The 21715-nt window shown below is 41.6% G+C and overlaps 1 protein-coding gene across 1 annotated transcript in view; it reads left to right on the forward strand.

Annotated features, from left to right (window-relative positions):
- Positions 1-12478: 12478 nt before the first annotated feature.
- Positions 12479-21715, forward strand: part of LOC139462062 (uncharacterized) — a 47273-nt gene continuing 38036 nt past the window's right edge. Inside the window, exon 1 of the mRNA XM_071243565.1 lies at positions 12479-12623. The gene's annotated coding sequence lies outside the window, so the exon portion shown is untranslated. The remainder of the gene's footprint in view (positions 12624-21715) is intronic.

Consider the following 21715-nt stretch of genomic DNA (forward strand, 5'->3'; position numbering starts at 1 on the left):
CAAATCACTCCTTTACAAAGTAATGTGTTGAAATGCTCCTGGGACGTGTGTCAGCACCATTCCCTTTGAAGTCAGGCCACATGCTCGCGGGAATCAGTGCATTACATTGTCCCCTATGAAAATTTAAAAACTAATCCTGTTCTCAGTTCGCTAGTCATGTCAGCCAATCATCCTGCATTAAAAAGAAATGTCCTCTATGTATGTGTTGTTTGACAAAATGTCGTAATACAGCATTACCGTTAAATTAAGACAACGTCATCAAGTTGAAATATGAAACACGAAAGCCTACGCTCTATTTTTTTCACATGGTCATTCCTGGTGTTTTACAATGCCTACAATAAAGAAACTCTCTTCGTGTTGTCAATATGTCGCGGTGTCGTTGATTTTTTAAAAAGTGTCATTGCCTCAACTAAATATTTGGTCAAAATGTTGCGATGTCGCATTTTTCGATGTCGCGTTTTGGTTTATTCGTCATGTTTTGCTTTGCTATGTTCCTTTTCAGATCTCAAATTATAGGCTGCGCAGACTTACGTCCCCTGGTCAAGCCAGGATCTACTGTTTAGAGTCCCAAATTCGCCCCCATTAAGATCCATTAACATCCCGTGATCATGGGTTTACCAAATTGCTGACGCTGCATCCTGGGATACTTTGGATTTGTCCTCCACATTAAGTCGTGACAGAATATAACTACTGGACAACACGGTATCAAATGCATCTCATTCATGTAGACGTCCTGTCTGCACATGGCGCGAAAGGAAGGACTTCTGCGTGTACTCTTTCGTTTAATTTCTGTTCAGATGAAAATACGAAAAATACAGAAAGTGTTAAAAATGAATATCACCATGCGGGTCTGTCTAAGATTGCAATCTTGACATATTGATGAGTTATAAAAAAACTACCTCACATTGCCACAATCATTGCTACGTCTACCATCAACGAACATCTCACATCAACGAACATCTCACATCAACGAACATCTCACATCAACATCTCACAATAACTCACAATGCAACTGCTACACTCATAACAACTTGAACATGTACTCGAATAATTTCAGCAGCCGGAAACTCGATCAAATAAAACGTTCCTATTCCTGAGACAAAACATTCTTATTCGTCCAGCAAAACATTAATACATCGAATAGGGAGATCTAGGTTTGTTTTTTCTCTGTATGAAAAGTATACCTATACTTATGAAACATTTTGCATCTGGAACCTACTTCCTCTTCAAAAAACTAATGGAATCAATGAGCTGTCACTAGAGTTAGAAATTCGGGAAACAATTGAATCTATTGCATCGAAGATAGAGAAGAAAACTCTGTGCTAGACACATAGCCAGAGGAACAATTGAGGAACAATCACTGTGTCAAACCGTATAGACTACACCCAGCATTTGGAGTTTTATCACAAGGATTTGGGCCTTTGAAAGACAGTATTTTTTTTATTCATTTCAGCAAACAATGATTTTGAAAACTATTTGCTCAAGGGTATATCATCAGAGGATTCAGTGAAGGGTTCAAAATCGTTTGAGGCTAACACTTAGATTAGACAGGTCTGTTATTGATGCCGGCTTGTACTACTTTCATTTCAGGAACAATTTTTTTTATATCTTGGGAAAAATAACGTTTTGAATATTTGATTACTCTGACTCTTTATACGATTGCTTGACATGACAAATTTCAAAAACGATATGTGGTCGCCGATGCTGGACCTAGAGCGACGTCTGACTTCAGTTGCCCAGATTCGCCTAAAGCAACCTCTGACTTGAGTCACCCAGATACACACAGAGCAACCTCTGACTTCAGTCGCCCAGATACGCCAAGAGCAACCTCTGACTTCAGTCGCCCAGATACGCCAAGAGCAACCTCTGACTTCAGTCACCCAGATACACTTAGAGCAACCTCTGACTTCAGCAGCCCAGATACACCTAGAGCAAACTTGACTTCAATCACCCAGATACACCGAGAGCAGCCTCTGACTTCAATCACACAGATACGCCAAGAGCATCCTCTGACTTGAGTCACCCAGATACACTTAGAGCAACCTCTGACTTGAGTCATCTAGATTACACATAGAGCAACCCTGACTTCAATCACCCACATGCACCGAGAGCAACCTCTGACTTCAATCACACAGATACGCCAAGTGCATTCTCTGACTTCAGCCACCCAGATACACACAGAGCAACCTCTGACTTCAGTTGCCCAGATACGCCAAGAGCAACCTCTGACTTCAGTCACCCAGATACACACAGAGCAACCTCTGACTTCAGTCGCCCAGATACGCCAAGAGCAACCTCAGACTTCAGTTGCCTAGATACGCCAAGAGCAACCTCTGACTTGAGTCACCCAAATACACCTACAGCAACCTCTGACTTCAGTCGCCCAGACAGACCTAGAGCGAAAAATGATTTTGTAACGGGATTTTGTATTCTTAATGTGGCGTCACTAGTAACCCAACTAGTAACTACTGCTGCTACTACTATTATTGCTACAACATCACATTCTACTCCTACTCTCCTCCTCCTCCTCCTCCTCCTCCTCCTCCTCCTACTACTACTACTACTACTACTACTACTACTACTACTACTACTACTACTACTACTACACATACTACCACTGACAACAAAAACGGTCTTTGTGGACAAGGACATATCAACCCAGAGAACAACGAGGACAACGACACCAGTATTCAAAGATAATAACACATTGTCACACCAACCCCAATGAATTCAATCCAACATGAAACAACACGAAGGCGGCAACATGGGTAAATTATTACATTCGGCGCTTTTAAGAAATAAGCCAGCTTCCTTTGAAACCCCACTCACCTAAGGTAATCTGGTTCTGCTGCATGTGACCGAAAACATTAATCAAACCATTAGGAGATTCAGTAATGATATCAGTCAAACTCTTAGAAGAATCGGTGATAGCATTTATCGAACCATTTAAGAACCCTTACCAATGAAACATGGAGCCAATGTGCATGTAGGAGTACCCAGGCATATGACTCAATGGGTTGGCTCAGGATGAAGGCTATAGTTATCACGGCGTCTTGACAAAAGTTGTTTGAATATCAGGTGATTTCATGGTTTTGAAATACATACGTTGAAGAAGAGTATACCAAAAGACCAGTCAAACCACTTAATTAGCACCTACCTTTCTCTGTGGAAATACAATTATTTTAGTTCTATAATTTCGTACGATCTGTAGGGCCTACCCATTCATGCAATACTGTGAAGCCCCCTTTAATCAAGGCGATATCGTTCCCGGTGAATCGCAAGGAAAAGAGTTTTGACTGTACATTGTTGTGTTACACATAGAGGATTTCATGAAACTAGTAGGTATTTTGAAAAATATACTATATCTATACACAGTAGCACATGGGTAGGACGAACAAACTATAACAAGGAACTGTTACAAAATTTCCGATTTATTTCATATATTATCATTGTTTTGTTTGTTTGTTGTTTAACGCTGCACTCAACAATATTCAAGCCATATGACGGCGCTCTGTAAATACTTTTCTACTCATTCACCTTATTACAGATCATTATTTAGTTCTATACAGTATTGCTTAATATAACATGAAATACAATCTGACTCCGTCTGTGCCCAGAAGGTCGGTATAATTATATGTTATTTTATGTCAGCTATTCTACATAAGTACAAACCGCCTCCGTGGTCTAGTGGTAGAGCGTCCGCCCGGAGAGCGGAAGGTCCGGGGTTCGATCCCCGACCGCGTCATACCAAAAGACGTTAAAAGATGGAAATTGTTGTTACCCTGTCTGGCGCTCGGCATTGAGGACTAAAACAAGGACTGGTCGGCTCGGAGTCAGTATACTGTGTCTGAGTGGGGTATTCATGTTAAACTGCGGCATGGTATCTCAGTGTGCTAGCGCTATAAATCGGCATCAGTCCGGACTAGTACAAGCAACCACCCGCAGCCACTCGCACACTAAGTGCAATAATGGCCGCGACGTTAAACCTAATTTCACTTCACATAAATACAAGCCTACACGCCTTATTTGAAGGCTCTCTAAATAGTACATGTGTCTGAAGAGTGAGTGAGTGAGTTGTGTTTAACGCTGCTTTTAACAGTATTCCAGTTATATCACGGCGTGTCAGCTTAATGTGGGAGGAAAGCCCCAAGTGATGCAGGTCCCAGACGTTTACAACTTCGGTGAAACCCACGAGCGCTGGTATGGTGCTGACAAACCTTGAAACATAATCGGGGCAAACCGGGATTCGAACCCACAATCATAGGTTTCTGGCGTGCCCAATGGACGCAACTCTGCACATCGAATCGCGGCGCCTTAGACGACTGGACCAACCGTGCCCCTGTGGCTGAAGACTTAGTCTTTAAAGAGTTTATCTTGAAGGTGGACGGTACACAATTGTCATCATTGTCTGAGAAACTTTCAAAAGGTATTGGAGATGGGTGTTTCAATGGCTGATACGTTAAATAATAACAAGATTATTTTTATGTATTTTTTTCGAAATATATAAACTGTTGGGCAAAAGAATGTATACACATGAAATTGGATTTGACTGAAAAGATTACAAATATATCGGAATGTTACTGAGCCAAAAATACGAAGGATCCAAAACACAACTATGATACCCGTTTCAAATACACTCTTTAAAAAAGAAACGCACAGGTAGTATGTAGTTCATTGAACCTGATTATACAGAAAATCCGGTCTTTAAATTGGATATATGTTATTTGAAAATGTAAAATGTTTGGGGCCTGATATTCGACAAACGGTGCGTCAAAACGCAGCCATTGTCGATTTGCAACGTCTTAAAAGGCATTGTTTTCACACTTGTTTAAAAATGCCATGGAGGAAAACAGTAAAGCAAAATGCACGTGCAAGTTATGGCATTCGTAACTCGTGGTAGTGGCTATAAAAAAGCAAGCATAAGCCAATAATGTGTCATTCAATTGTCAACATTTATCAAGTTCGAAAATGCTGAGACTCAGCGCTGCCGATTGGAACATCGCCATAGAACGTATCCAAAGTGGGGAATCGCAGTCTTCTGTTGCACGCCACTTCAACGCCCACCACAGCACCATTTGCCGCCTTTGTGACCGATACACACAGTTCAATTCCACTGCAGACCGTCCGGGAGTTACCACCCCTGCAACATTCGACTGTTATACCTACGTCATCGTAATGCCACAGCTACAGAGACTGCAGGACGCATTCCTGGTTTGAGGAGGATATCGGACCAGACAGCCAGGAACCATCTTCGCGAGGCTGGAATCCGACCCAGAAGACTAGTTATTGTCCCTGTTTTGCAACAGATCCATCGACAGCGACGCTTGCGTTGGTACCATGCCTTACAACCTAGGAATTTGAGAAACTGGGGACTAGTGTGGTTTAGCGATGAATCACGATTTCTTCCGGCGAGATGGAAGACAACGTGTTTATCGTCGTCGAAATGAGGGTTTTGCCCCACATTCTGTACCCGAATTCGACAATTTCGGTGGCGGTAATGTCATGGTGTGGGGGGCCATATCCTACACCACGAGATTTGGTTTGGTTGTGGTTCAGGGACATTTGACAACAAATCGCTACATGAATCAAATTCTTTAACCTCACCTTCTTTCAATCATTGACCGCCAGAGGGAGCTGTTTCAACGGGACAATGCTCCACAGCACACAACTCGTGTCACGGTAGACTACCTCATAATGCCAACATCAACGTTTTGCCCTGGCCGTCGAGATCTCCAGATCTCAACCCAATTGAACACGTCTGTGATGAACTCGATCGACGTGTACGTCAACGTCAGAAAACGCCACAGACACTCCAAGAACTAACCAACGCGTTGCAAGCTGAATGGCGCAGAATTCCGCAGGACAGAATCCGTACATTTATCCAGTCAGTGCCGAGGAGATGCAGAGCCGTGATTGCTGCCCGGGGCAGTCACGCAAGATACTGAGTTCAGCGCAACATTGTGGCCTTATGTGACATGACAATGAACAGTTTTCAATGCCTTTGAACAGCAACATGTGACTATCAAGCTCCAAAATTTCATATTTGTATCTATGATATTAAATTAAATATATCGACTGTATTAGGTACAATAAATGTACTAAACATCTACCTGTGCGTTTCTTTTTTGAAGAGTGTACATCACCTTCGAATAATACTTTCTTGTTTGTTTCTTTTAAGCCACCATCAAATATAGGTGCTACTTCTTTTTGACCGACTGTTTATTCTATTTTTGCTCTGAAAATAATGTTATTTTGGTCTCTTTAACTTACACCATAACACCGACAAGACGTATATTAATTAAGTTTATCCTTAATCACCATTCTCAGGTGAGAGACCCATTTGGACCAAAACAGTTTCTAAAGGTGGGAGTATTGTAAGATTGTCAATTTACAGTCCTTTAATATTACACTAAGGAGAGTTTATTATATATAACATGAGTATACGTTAAAGGACAGAAACTATCTCACGCCGAAATGAAATAAATTCATTGTGTAACTGCATAAGCAACGATGTTGTATTAGAAGTGCCTTTATTGAAAAACTTCAAACTATGAATATAAGATAACAGCTTTTGATATATTTATCTTCGAAAGATTTATCATCGAGTCTGCTGGATAATGGCAATCGCATTAGAAGTCCTCAAAAACAGGCATTACTACTAATGCTAGACATGGGAACAAGTAAATCATTATGGGAGGCTATTGTAATGATGGGGTGAGATTCAGGGGAAGATTTGGAATCTGGTAGCATGAGGTCAGATAGAGACTGTGGTTGTGGTTTGACACCAAACAAAGCGATAGGTAAGAATGTGAATTATAGAATCACCACTGTTAATATGAACAAACACTAACTGTCAAAAGAAATTTCAACGCTTTAAAAATGAAAATATAAAAGTTTAAAAGTACAAGTTCAAACTGAATCAATGCAAAACACATCGTCCAAATACAGCAATGCTCTATGCAGAAAGTAATACACGTCCAAAGCACGTGTCAGTTTTAGAAAAGGCGAAAAAGCGAAAAATACGTGCCGCTATTGGAAGCCGAAACTACACGTGCAATAAGGGTATGTAAATGATACGGACGCCATGTCAGAACAGCGCGACGGACACCCGAACAACGCGCGCGGGCCCTGGGTAAAATGCAGATGGAGCCACCCATGCCCACATTGCTGAAACGTCTGGTTGCTCCCGTCTAGCTGTAACTAACCTGATGCAACGTTACATACAGTCGGCAGACATTAGACAGTCCAAGAACAGGCAGACCCGTGGTAACTACGCCCAATGAAGACCGGTACTTGCGTATTTTGCATCTCCGGAATCGATTCCTGTCAGTGAAGTCATAAGCGACGAATAACTTGGAGCATATGGTTAGTCCACAAACAGTGGCCATGCGACTCAGGTCTCAAGGAATTAGGGCTTACATAGCTTACAGAAGACAGCCATTGACATCTCAACCTCGTCGTCAGAGATTGAGACGTCATTGGTAGCGACGTGACTGGCCGAGGATCGTTCTTAATGATGAAAGCCGGTTCTGTCTGTTCAGAGCTGACATCGGGTTTACCGCCGAAGGGGAGAACGAACGGCGGCATGTTGCGTTCAGGAGGGGTGTTATGGTGTGGGGAGAAAGTTGTGGGTAGGAGAGAACTGCACTGGTCATCGTTAATGGACATTTGACAGTTCAGCGTTACATGGATGACATTCTTCTTCTGATGTTCCTGCCAATTCTACAACAGCTGCCTCGTGGTGTCCTTTATCAGCATGGCAACGCCAGACCCAATACAGCCCGAATCGTTCAGCACTTCCTTGCAACCAACAACGTCAACGTATTGCCGTTGCCTGAACGCTCACCAGACATGTCCCCCATTGAACACTTCAGTGATATCATGGATCGTCGTCCAACCACATCCTCCAACCAACCGACAAGAAATGATCCAGCCCCCCCCCCCCCCGAAGAATTTCGACGTATCCCATGTGACGTCATAAGACGACTAACATTTTCTGTGCACCAGAGATTTTTTGCGTGTGTTGTAGCAATGGGCGGTCACACCTACTATTAATGTGACGTGTCACTGAACCTGACCGATTTCAGATGTGTGTGCCCTTTGTCCATTATGTTGGAAGCTAGTAATGCTACCCCACCTCAATATCCAATATCGGATACTGTATGACTGTCATATTAAATGTTGATTTCGTTGAGATTTTGATCTTTTCAATACATTTTACTTCATACATCTATCTTGTATAGCTTGAAAACTAGAGTGATTTAAAACTATAGTAAAGTTTCTTTTCGTTGTCAGTTTAGTCATATCTCCTTCTAGGTGCCCTGTCTCATCCGTTAATCTGAACACAGTCATGTCTCACTGCATGGTGCCTTCTGTCATCCGTTAATTTGAACATAGTCATGTCTCACTGCATGGCGCCTTGTGGCATCCGTTAATTTGAACATATTCATGTCTCACTGGAAGGTGCCCTGTCTCATCCGTTAATATGAACATAGTCATGTCTAACTGCATGGTGCCTTGTGTCACCTGTTGATATGAACATAGTCATGTCTCACTGGAAGGTGCCTTGTCTCTTTCGATAATATGAACATAGTCATGTCTCACTGGAAGGTGCTTTGTGTCACGCGTTAATATGAACATAGTCATGTCTAACTGCGAGGTGCCTTGTGTCACCTGTTGATATGAACATAGTCATGTCACACTGGAAGGTGCCTTGTCTCTTTCGATAATATGAACATAGTCATGTCTCACTGGAAGGTGCCTTGTGTCACGCGTTAATATGAACATGTCATGTCTAACTGCGAGGTGCCTTGTGTCACCTGTTGATATGAACATAGTCATGTCTCACTGGAAGGTGCCTTGTGTCACTCCTGAATTTGGACATGGTCATGTCTCTCTGCAAGGGCCTTGTCTCACTCCTGAATATGGACATGGTCATGTCTCACTGCGAGGTGCCTTGTCTCACTCCTGAATATGGACATGGTCATGTCTCACTGCAAGGTGCCTTGTCTCACTCCTGAATATGGACATGGTCATGTTTCACTGCGAGGTGCCTTGTCTCACTCCTGAATATGGACATGGTCATGTCTCACTGCAAGGTGCCTTGTCTCACGCGTTAATATGAACATAGTCATGTCTCACTGGAAGGTGCCCTGTCTCACTCGTTAATATGAACAAAGTCATGTTTCACTGCAAGGTGCCTTGTGTCATCCGTTCATTCTAAAATACATATTTATATTAATTTTATGGAAACTAGTTTCTGACATCTTAAAGTGAATATCATTATATGAATTTCAATATACCTTTAGGCATTGACGTTGGATTGGTGGTGGTTAGTGTGTGGTTCTAAGGGGCAAAGTGTTGTGTTCATGTTCATGTTGTGTTGTGTTGTAGTTCTATTTTGGAAAATGTATTGTGTGATTCTGTGTGATACTGGGTGATATTGTGTGATTCTGTGTGCTATTATGCGTGTTACTGCGTGATTTTGTATGTTCCTTGTGTGATACTGTGTGGTTCTGTGTGTTACTGTGTGATTCTAAGTCTTACTGTGTGATTATGTGTGTGACTGAGTTATTGTGCGATTCTGTGTGATTCTATGTGTTACTGGGTGATTCTGCACGTTACTGTGTGAGTCTATGTGTTACCGTGTGATTCAGTGTAGTTCTATGTGTTACTGTGTGTTAACTGGTAATGATGTATGTTACTGTGTGAGGCTATGTGTTACTATGTGATTATGTGTGTTACCGTGTGGTTCTATGTGTTACTCTGTGTGAATTGGTGATGCTGTATGTTACTGTGTGAGGATATGTGTTGCTGTGTGATTCCGTGTGTTTCTATGTGTTATTGTGTGTTAATTAGTGATATTGTATGGTACTGTGTAGTTCTATGTGTTACTATGTGTTAAGACCGCCTCCGTGGTCTAATGGTAGAGCGTCCGCCCGGAGAGCGGAAGGTCCGGGGTTCGATCCCCAGCCGCGTCATACCAAAAGACGTTAAAAGATGGTACTTGTTGTTACCCTGTCTGGGGCTCGGCATTAAGGGGCTAAAACAAGGACTGGTCGGCTCGGAGTCAGTATACTGTGTCTGAGTGGGGTATTCATGTTAAACTGTGGCATGGTATCTCAGTGGGCTAGCACTATAAATCCGCATCAGTCCGGACTAGTACAAACAGCCCCCCCACACACACACACGTACATACACGTCGCTATATAAGCGCAATAATCTTGGACGCGACGTTAAACCTCATTTCACCTCACCTCACTATGTGTTAATGTGTGATTCTGTGTAATACTGCGTTATTCTGTGTGGTTCTATGTGTTACTGCGTGAATTTGTATGTTACTGTGTGATTCTGTGCGATACTGTGTGGTTCTGTGTGTTATTGAGTGTTACTGTGTGTTTTGGTGTGTTACTGGGTCATTCTGTGTCACACTGGGGGATTCTGTGTGTTACTGTGTATTGTGTGTTACTGTCAATTACTGTGTGTTACTGTGTGATACTGTGTGTTTTGTGTTACTGTGTGATACTGTGTGTTTTGGTGTGTTACTGGGTCATTCTGTGTCACACTGGGGGATTCTGTGTGTTACTGTGTATTGTGTGTTACTGTCAATTACTGTGTGTTACTGTGTGATGCTGTGTGATTCGGTGTGTTTCTGTGTGGTACTATGTGATTCTGTGTAAATATGTATGATAATGTGTGATGTTGCATAGCGCTGTGACATGTTTGGGTTCTTGCTGAACACTTGTGTACTGCTCTGTGGGGAAATGTTGTTTAGTGTGTATTGCTGCGTTGTGTAGTTTTGTGTTGTGTTGTTGATATGTGGAACTTGTTATTTTGAGGTGTATGTTGCGTGATACTGTGATGTGATGTTTGTGTTGTGACATACTGTGATATGGTATTGGTGTTGTGCTGTTGGTGTTGAGACATACTGCTATGTGATATTGGTGCTGTGACATATTGTGATGTGATATTGGTGTTGTAATATTGGAGTTGTGACATACTGCTATGTAATATTGGTCTTGGTGTTGAGACATACTGCTATGTGATATTGGTGTTGAGACATACTGCTATTTGATATTTGAGTTGTGACATATTGTGATGTGATATTGGTGTTGTGACATACTGCGATGGGAGATGTTGGTGTTGTGACATACTGCTATGTAATATTGGTGTTGTGATATTGGAGTTGTGACATACAGCGATGTGATGTTGGTGTTGTGACATAATGCTATGTAATATTGTTGTTGTGATATTGGAGTTGTGACATACAGCGATGTGATGTTGGTGTTGTGACATAATGCTATGTAATATTGTTGTTGTGATATTGGAGTTGTGACATACAGCGGACCCGTGAAGATCCGGGGTAGAATAGGTCTTCAGCAACCCATGCTTGCCATAAAAAGGCGACTATGCTTGTCGTAAAAGGCGACTAACGGGATCGGGTGGTCAGGCTCGCTGACTTTGTTGATGCATGTCATCGATCCCAACGGCGTGGATCGATGCTCATGATGTCAATCACTGGATTGTCTGGTCCAGACTCGATTATTTACAGACCGCCGTCATATAGCTGGAATATTGCTGAGTGCGGCGTTAAACAACAAACCAACCAACGACATACAGCGATGTGAGATGTTGGTGTTGCGATATACTGCTATGTAATATTGGAGTTGTGACATACTGCGATGGGAGATGTTGGTGTTGTGACATACTGCTATGTAATATTGGTGTTGTGATATTGGAGTTGTGACATACAGCGATGTGAGATGTTGGTGTTGCGATATACTGCTATGTAATATTGGAGTTGTGACATACTGCGATGGGAGATGTTGGTGTTGTGATATACTGCGATGTGATGTTGGAGCTGTGACATACTGTACAATGATGTGCTGTTAGTGTTTGTTCAGTCACGATAACAGTGATGTACATTTTGTATTCAATTGTATTGTTGCGTATTGTGATGTGTTATATCGTATTTTGTAGAATTGCCTGATCTGTGTAGCTAGCATTCATCTAAGAGCAATTCTGCGATAAAATAAGTCGTGACGCTTTCAGGTTTAAATGTGAATTTAACATGTGAACTCAAAATCCAGATACCCTTTCCTCATATTCTTTAACATTCAGACACGGGCACTGCAATAAAATACCCGCGGTTTCAAATATACCTTCCTCACCTCCTCATCAGAATCTATCTGACAATACCCTTCATACAATTCACTTTATACAGATAATAAATATGCTTGGAACACTACCTATCGCCTTATCGACCCTCAAGTTGCTGCCAGGCTATAGTAGTCGATAATCTACGCGACAGTTCCTGTCCTGTGAGCTCTCTCAAACGGAGCGCGCTGCCCTGTTCATCACCAATTAAATCTTAGGCCACCATGACGCGTGTTGGTACTAGCTAATCATGTCATGGCGGCGAACGCTGGCGCATGCGCAGTGACTTGTGGTGTGCATCCGCCTACGTTACGGTAAAGTATTTAACTGGACCAGAAGAGGAGGGCGGTCTTTGGTTTGAGAAAGGAAAGCTTGGTCTGTGCTAGCACGGGGGATGGTCAACTTGTAACACTCTACACGAATCTACTTTGGACCAACTTAAGGAAACTTTACTTTTGGATTTACAAGTGAGTACATTGCTGAGACAACCTTTTTGGAAACTTTATGTTTGACGATCCACTTTCAGTGATTTAGTGGCTATTTTGGCTGCATTAAGATATGATTTAATGTCTGTGTTAGCTGCATTAAAGTATGATGTTTATGATTATTGTAGTTTTTGTAGTGTTATCCGCCCATAATGTGATGATATTCTCACACGTAGCAATGCAGTTTATCCACGCTATAGGTAAAGTTTTTTAACCTCCACTCATATGCATCATGCTGAGCGCTGATAATTATTTCTTCAAGTATATAATATGAATTTTTATGATTTTTTTTGTTAAAAAAATAACATTGTTTCTTGTCAGTCCTAAATGGTTTTATTTAAAAATATACTTGTTTAATACCTCCTGTGTATTCAATTGATGTGACTTTTTATAAGATTTATAATCTGCACTTTTCAAGTATTTTTTATTTACAATACATTTCACACAATAAGCCAAAAATATTTCGTATGTGTTTAGTAGTTATTTCCAAAGTGCTCTTTGCTAGCAAAAATATAACCTTCTCTTCAATATTAGTCGCGTAAGCCTAAATAAAGACAATACAATATGCCAAAACAATATGCGTAGTATTTGAACCAGTGCACAGAAACATGAAGAAATATTAAAAGAGTATCTGTACGAAAACTAGAACAATTCCTAGATTCCTGATAATGTCATAGTATCATTTAGTGATTATTGTAAGGCATAATTAGAAAAGGTGATAAACTATGTAAATACATTGCTTGTATATTTGATTAATTATATGAACTCTTAAAGAACAAAAATATAACATACATGTTTATTGAGAGAGACATATATAGGAGTTTGATTGCTATGGCAGATCTTCTTCATAAACAAGGATGCACGAGAGGTGCCATGTAGAGGCAGGTGGACGCGATATCTTGTCAGTCAGTTGCGACAAGAGATTATTTATCCTGTGTCGTACATGCTAAGTATCATGCGCACGACATGCTGAGTGACATGGGCTTGTCATCTTGAGTGACCCAAGAGGCCTGCAGGTGTCGTGTCGTCAAATTGCTCTGACACATCTTAACACTTAGAGGTGTTAGAGCCTATTTCGGAATGGAATCTTGCCTGACCTTACTGATAGGTTACAGCAGACTACATAAAACTATATATTGTAGTTACAAAATATTGACATGGCCATAGCTGAATCGACTACAGAAAACACGATGACGTCTCCATAATTTCTACTTTGTAGTACGTTATATGTATTGGTTAAATATGATGTAAATTTCATTGAAATTTGTATGTCTACAATGAAGCTTGTATTTGTACAATATAATTTGCAAAGATACAATTAGCAAGTTAAAATACAATGTAACATTTATAAGTACAACACAATGTGTATATCTACAGTGAAGCTTGTATTTGTACAATATAATTAGCAAAGATACAATTAGCAAGTTAAAATACAATGTAACATTTATAAGTACAACACAATGTGTATATCTACAATGAAGCTTGTATTTGTACAATATAATTAGCAAAGATACAATTAGCAAGTTAAAATACAATGTAACATTTATAAGTACAACACAATGTGTATGTCGACAATGCAGCTTGTATTTGTAGAATGTAACCTGTGTAGCTACAACGATATATTTTGTACAACGGCGATGTAACTATTATAGCTACAATGTAACCTATTATAGCTACAATGTAACCTATTATAGCTACAATGTAACCTATTATAGCTACAATGTAACCTATAAAACTGCGATGTAACTTGTGTAACTTGTGCTGTTTCATTAGTTTTAGATATCTTCTCTCCAGTAACGACCTTTTATATGATGATTCACTTTCAGTGCAGTACAATAACATGTTCTGGTAATTCATATCATTTTCACATGTATCGTGAATAATGATAATGCCAGGCGACATCTGATTCGACCATTTGTGTCCAGATATTTTCTGAAAATAATGATTATGCGAGCTGACATCTGATTCGACCATTTGTGTCCAGATATTTTCTGAAAATAATGATTATGCGAGCTGACATCTGATTCGACCATTTGTGTCCAGATATTTTCTGAAAATAATGATTATGCGAGCTGACATCTGATTCGACCATTTGTGTCCAGATATTTTCTGAAAATAATGATTATGCGAGCTGACATCTGATTCGACCATTTGTGTCCAGATATTTTCTGAATCTAATGACATCTGGTGTAGGTGGTCGTTATCTAGGTCGTTTGCGTAATGACACGTTACATATATCGTTTAATTAACTACTGTTATCACACAACCCATACGTTACTGGGGTTTATGATATGATTCAGCGAGTATAAATCTTTGGCAAAAGATTTTAGCAATAATTGACAATAACCTCAAATTATCGGACACAGGTGTCTGTGTTTTGCTATTAAAGCGCCATTTCACAGCAGGAGTATTCCACCGTTCGTCTTGCCTGTGACGAAGACATGCAACGGTAGAGTACCGTGCCTGCATCAGATACCGATGGAAACACAACGGCTGAAACTACGTCATGAAGTCGACTAAATATTTCACTGAACTCCTTTACAATTCACCGCCTGGTGAAAAGAAGAATTTTCTCGACTAATTGTACATAATATGCCTGTAGATATGTGGCAGCAAGCACAATTTCGATTGTGTTATGTACATGACACATGCACGTGCATTTTCATCTTTGAGAGATGAGCGATACATGCACACGATGAAAGATGCTGGATATGGTTGCGGCTTGAAATGAGCAATGTGTGTGGGTTTTTTCAGATTTTTACCATCATAAGAACCATATAACCGTGAAGATCAGGGTTAGAATTGGTCTTAAACCGATGCTTTTCTTAAGGTGCGACCATGCTTGCTGTAAGAGGCGACTAATGGGGTTGGGTGGTCAGGCTTGCTGACTTGGTTGATGCACGTCATCTTATCCCAATTGCGTAGATCGGGGCTCATGTTATCAATCACTGTATTGTCTGATCCAGACTCGATTATTTACAGACAGACTTTACATGGCTGGAATATTGCTGAGTGCGGCGTTAAACAACAAACTAACATACAGCTACTATATAAGTTTCTCATTATTCCCGTAATGTAAGCCTATAAATACTTCGCGATAATGATACCTTAAATATCAGATAAACACTGATTCGAACGTATTCATTTCAAATGCAGTATCTCGTTAACATTTAAAGACATGTGACTTTTTCACTCCTATTTATTGTGCTACAGTAATGAATATCTGAACAGACAAATTAATATTCTTTAGATTATGAAGCATCATTCTGAAGTTGATAATTGACGGTAAATATCCGAATGAACATCTTCCCTTTTTTGTAACGATGCAGCTAATATCTTTCCATAACGGAATCTTCTCCCGAAAGAACGTTGGGGTGTACTGTTGGTATATGTTTCATCTGAATGAAACAGGAGATTATTTTTACTATAGGCACTTCTATAGTGGATATTTGATATCATGTCTATATGGAACTAGAAACCTAACATTAGTTCCTTACATTTCAGCCTTAATACTTTTGGTAAAAGCTTTACAGATTTGTGAGTGAGAGAGTTGGGTTTAACGCTGCTTTGAACAGTACTCCAGTTATATCACGGCGTGTCAGCTTAATGTAGGAGGAAAGCCCGAAGGGATGCAGGTCTCAGACGTTTACCACTTTGGTGAAACCCACGAGCACGGGTATGGTGCTGACAAAACTTAGAAACATAATCGGGGCGAACACATGATATAAGGGGCACATCATCCGAGTCTTCAGCAACCCATGCTTGTCGTAAAAGGCGTTTGTGCTTGTCGTAAGAGGCGATTAACGGTATCGGGTGGTCAGACTCGCTGACTTGGTTGAGTGAGTGATTGAGTAAGTGAGTGAGGTTTTACGCCGCTTTCAGCAATATTCCAGCAAAATCACGGCGGGGGACACCAGAAATGGGCTTCACACATCGTACCCATGTCGGGAATCGAACCCGGGTCTTCGGCGTGACGAGCGAACACTTTAACCACTTGGCTACCCGACCGCCCCCTGACTTGGTTGATGCATGTCATCGTATCCTAAAGCGTAGATCGATACTCATGATGTCAATCACTGGATTGTCTGGTCCAGATTCGATTATTTACAGACCGCCGTCATATTGTTGGAATAGTGCTGAGTTCGGTGTTAACAACAGCAAACAAACAAACAAACCGATCCGATGTTTTATTAACTTTTCACATCAACCTTCTAAGGGGGTCGCTGGGATAGCCCAGTTGTTAAAGCGTTCGCCCGTTACGCCGAAGCCCTTAGTTCGATTTCGCGCATGGTTACAATGTATGAAGCTTATTTTTGGTGTCTCCTCACCGTGTGATATTGTTTTAATATTGTTAAAAGCGAAATAAACCGTATTCAGTCTGAATGCAAACACCACATTGATCAATCACATAAGAATATTGTAGCATTTCATGAATAAAGAAATATAAACCGATATTCATAAAAAAATTAAAATTGTGTGTTCTAAAACACAACGTGACCACCGATTGGTGGATCGTCTTGGACAAATTTCTATTGAACCCTGTGCGTAAATTATAAACAAATACGATGGGGTTTTTAAACCGTGTCCCAGCTTTGAAAAGTTAAATTGCGTGTTTATTCCATAGCATTGTCGTGTTTGTGTTTTCGTGGTTCGTGTCAATCTAAAGCAAGGAACAAGGATAACCGAAAAGAGTAAATAGAGACATGATCCCGTGTATTGTAAACTAACAGGCAAAATAAACAAAACCAAACATTTTTCTAGTCTAAAACAAAACAAACACAACATTTAGTAACAGTTGATGTTTTATTATAAAAAAAACAATTATTCAAAAACGGTATTTGAAAATGATCAAAAACCATGTACCTAAAGTTCTGCAGACATGTTTATAATGTTTGGTGCACTCTCCAGTATTCGATCACACCCGCAGAATCGACGTCGATCTCTTTTAAAGTCCCGTGCTAGACACATGGCTCGGTATCGGATGTGACCTCCTCTAGCAACGATGCAGGCCGTAACTCGACGTCGAACTGAGTACACGAGTCTCCTGACATTCTGATTAGGGATCCTACGCCATTCTTCCTGCAGGGCAATTGCCAAGGCATCCCTCGTCAATGGCGGCTGTTGACGTTTCCGAATCCTGCGTCCAAGTTGGCTCCAGAGGTGCTCTATGGGCGACAAGCCCGATGATCTAGCTGGCCACTGTAATAAGGTCCTTTGTTGGCGTTCAGAAAGTCGCTCGTGACTCGAGCTGTTTGAGGGGTAGCGGTGTCCTGCCGAAACAGCGTCCGTGGGTGTCGTTGCAGGAAAGGCAATACCACAGGCCGCAAAACCTCATCAATGTAACGACGTGCAGTGAGATTTCCGTCGATGATGACCAGATCTGTCTTCTGGTTCCCGCAGATGACACCCCAGACCATGACACTACCACCTCCATAAGGCTCCACTTCGTGGACGCAACAACGTGCCGTCCGTTCACCACGTCGTCGGTAGATTCGAACCCGCCCATCAGGCTTGAGTAGCTGGCACCTCCTCTCGTCGCTGAAGCGCACTCTTCGCCAATTTCTCTGCTGTCACTGCTGTATAGTCCTGGCCCATCTCCGTCTGTGACGTCGGTGTAGAAAGGTTAACGTCATTCCCTTGAAAGGTCGATAGGCACGGAGGCCACACAGGTGGAGTCGTCTAGCAACGGCCCTTCTGCTGACTGGATGTCCAAGGATGTTTGCGGATGATGACGTCACAGTTAGGAATCTGGACTTAGGTGAAGCACCCGCAAATACCGGTCTTCCTGTGGGGTCGTGACCTTGGGTCTTCCACTCCTCGGCCTGTCTGCAGTACTGCAGTTTGCCTGTGACGTGTGACAAGTCTGGCGATGGTGCACTTGAAGCAGCCCATCATCCTGGCAGCGTGCTCCTGCGTCGCTCCCATTTGCAACATACCGATGGCTCTCTCCCTCTGCTCTGCAGTTAGTCAAGGCATGTTCGTTGTTTTAAACGGTGTCATATGATGAGAGGGGACAATCATGCTTTATGTTTTATGCCAGAATGTCATACGGGTAACTTTGTGCACATTTTGGATTTTTTAGTGATTGAATTCACTTTTCTCGCAAATCACGTGAAGCACGTGCACATGTTCACAGGGAATAGGTAAGTTGCATTCCAGCTATGTATTCCCAACTGTTTCCCTGCTGTTTGGCAAATTTGTTGAAAACTGACGACCATTATTTATTTGGTGGCGGTTTTTTGGCCCCTCAGTTTATACGGTTATGGCGTTTGTCCTATAGGCAGATGCAATGGCGTTGAACTGTATGGTTCATATTTGGCTTAAGTTAATACCTCTTTAATCAAACAGGTCATTGCATATTCACATAGAGTGATTATTTGGTATCGTTAGTGCGTATTCGGACACCTTTAATTATCTCATAACGTGAAAACTTGCTCCAAATCTCTGATGTAACACTAAGACATTTAAGAACTAAGAGAGTCAGACTCTCAGGAGAACCTGCAACTTGAGTTGTGAGATTATTCAAAAGGTTTGAACACAATTGATGACTTCGTTTGCGAAAGGTCAACTCCGTGTCACGTCAAGAGTCTCTCCAGGCACAGATATATGTGGATTTTAGGAGAAACATATAATAGGCTTCAAGTGTGTCTAGTGTTTCAAATGTGCTCATGTGGTCTGTGATATGTTTCACATTGTAGAAACGTACCCACACAGACAATATACAAAAATACACTTAAATAAGACTTTCGAGTTATGTTTTGCTTCTTTTATATTTCTCGTTCTGCATCTGTAATAACTTTCAGTCTTGTGAAATAATGATTACTATCAGTTCCTTATTATGACGGTCCTGAGACACAAAAGACTTCAACTTTGGTATATATCAAATGGATGGTAAAGGATCTGTTTCAATCATAATGAAGGGATTACGGAGAGAACCTGCTACATTGTATCCTTAACACTTTTTCTCCTCATCAATAACGACATATCTTTAGTCGCCGCTCTGTCCTTAATCTGCTCCAATGTGTTATTGATAGTTCGTTCTGGTGTCTTGTTAATAACACGTTGAAACCCCATCCTTTTATTAATCAACCCCAAAAGTAAATTCAAAAGATGAAAGGTGAGAGATGCATTTAACACACCTTATAATCATGTAGGTTTATACTTCCCTGGTGACCGCCCTCGTGGTCCGGTGGATGAAGGTGTGGGGTTCGATCCCGGTCGTGTCATACCAAACACACACACACACACACACACTCTCTCTCTCTCTCTCTCTCTCTCTCTCTCTCTCTCTCTCTGTCTCTCTCTCTGTCTCTCTCTGTGTCTCTCTCTCTCTGTCTCTCTCTCTGTCTCTCTGTCTCTCTCACTCACACACACACTCACACACACACACACACGTGCAGACAAGCGTCGTAAAACCATACTCACTCACTCTCTCTCTCTCACTCACACACATACACACACACACTCTCTCTCTCTCTCTCACTCACTCACACACACACACACACACACACACACACACACACACACACACACACACACACACACACACACAGACACACACCAAACAAACAAACAAACAAGAACAAACAAATAAACACACGTGCTTACATCTCGTTATGTAAGTGCAATAATCTTGAAAGCGACGGGTGAGTGAGTTGGTGTTCACGCCCATTTGAACAGTATGTTCCAGTTATATCACGGCGTGGTAGCTTAATGTGGGAGGGAAGTTCAAAGTAAGAGGTCTCAGACGTTTACCACTTTGGTGAAAGCTATGCGCACGGGTATGGTGCTGGCAAACCTAGGAACATAATCGGAGTGAACCAGGATTCCCTTGCTCATGGGTTTCTGATGCCCCTAAGGGCGCGACACAACGAATTGCGGCGGATTAGACGATTGGGCAACCCGTTAGATACATACGGGGTCGGGATTTAGTTATTGTTTGAAATATACAGTAGTTCAGCAGAATGCATGGATACTTCAATCTCTGAACCCTTGGTGGGATCTACAGAAAAGACGATGTAACTTTAGGATTAGGACTGAGTCCTTACCAAGTCCAATGTAAGCAACATCTTCTCTCTCACCCTGGGTAACTCGTTTTATTGTCGACGGTCAGCAGGTTTCGAGTTAATGAGGTTTTACTGTATTTTCGCATCTCAGTGTCAGTCAACGAATTCTCCTGTATAGGAGGTGTCTCGAATTGTCTCAAACAGGGTATCTGCATTTGTCACCTGGCAGTTCCACCTTTCTACTGGTATCATGCTTACAACGACAGAAGTGAGTGAGTGAGGATGGTTTTACGCCGCTTTTAGCAATATCCCAGCAATATCACGGCGGGGGACACCAGAAATGGGCTTCACACATTGTACCCATGTCGGGTATCGAACCCGGGTCTTCGGCGTGACGAGCGAACGCTTAAACCACTACACTACCCGACCGCCCCTACAACGACAGAAACATGAATGTTGTGGCACAAGGGACAATTCCACATTTTCACCAGAACTAACAGAATAAACGCATGGTTTAAACCATATACAGTAACGATCACAAGCAGCTGTAATGCGATCCGACTTTTATACCTGTCTCTCTCAATGTGTGAAGCCTTCAAATCCGACATCATTCTCGAGGGCCTAACAAAGATTACGCCCATAATCCCTGGTTAATTGACGTCCCATCTCTATGGACACAACGTATGGACGAGACCCGCTATGTCCAAGTGTCCAGTTTGCATTGTCCGATCGCATTCCCCAACTATATATGACCAGTCCTCTCTTCAAGACCAACTAATTGACTCGTTTCACATGCCAATACTACACTCTCGCCGACACCTAATGGCGAAGGTTTATTGAAAGGGTAATGGGATGTGCCCTTAAATCGCCGTATAGAGCAGAGGTATACACTCATCTCTCCACGTCTCTTTTCGGGGATTTCTACTGATGAACCGCCAGGCTTGTTGTGGACAAATCTCAAAAAGCACATGTCGTACTGCTAATGGACAGTGAGTGAAAATAGATGGTTCTGCTCACACACAATCCACATTTTCACATTAGTCATGGAATACCTTCAAATACTTTCAA

The sequence above is a fragment of the Haliotis cracherodii genome, unplaced genomic scaffold (genome assembly GCF_022045235.1).
Source record: "Haliotis cracherodii isolate W230 unplaced genomic scaffold, xgHalCrac1.p SCAF_15, whole genome shotgun sequence".
Lineage (NCBI taxonomy): Eukaryota > Metazoa > Mollusca > Gastropoda > Lepetellida > Haliotidae > Haliotis > Haliotis cracherodii.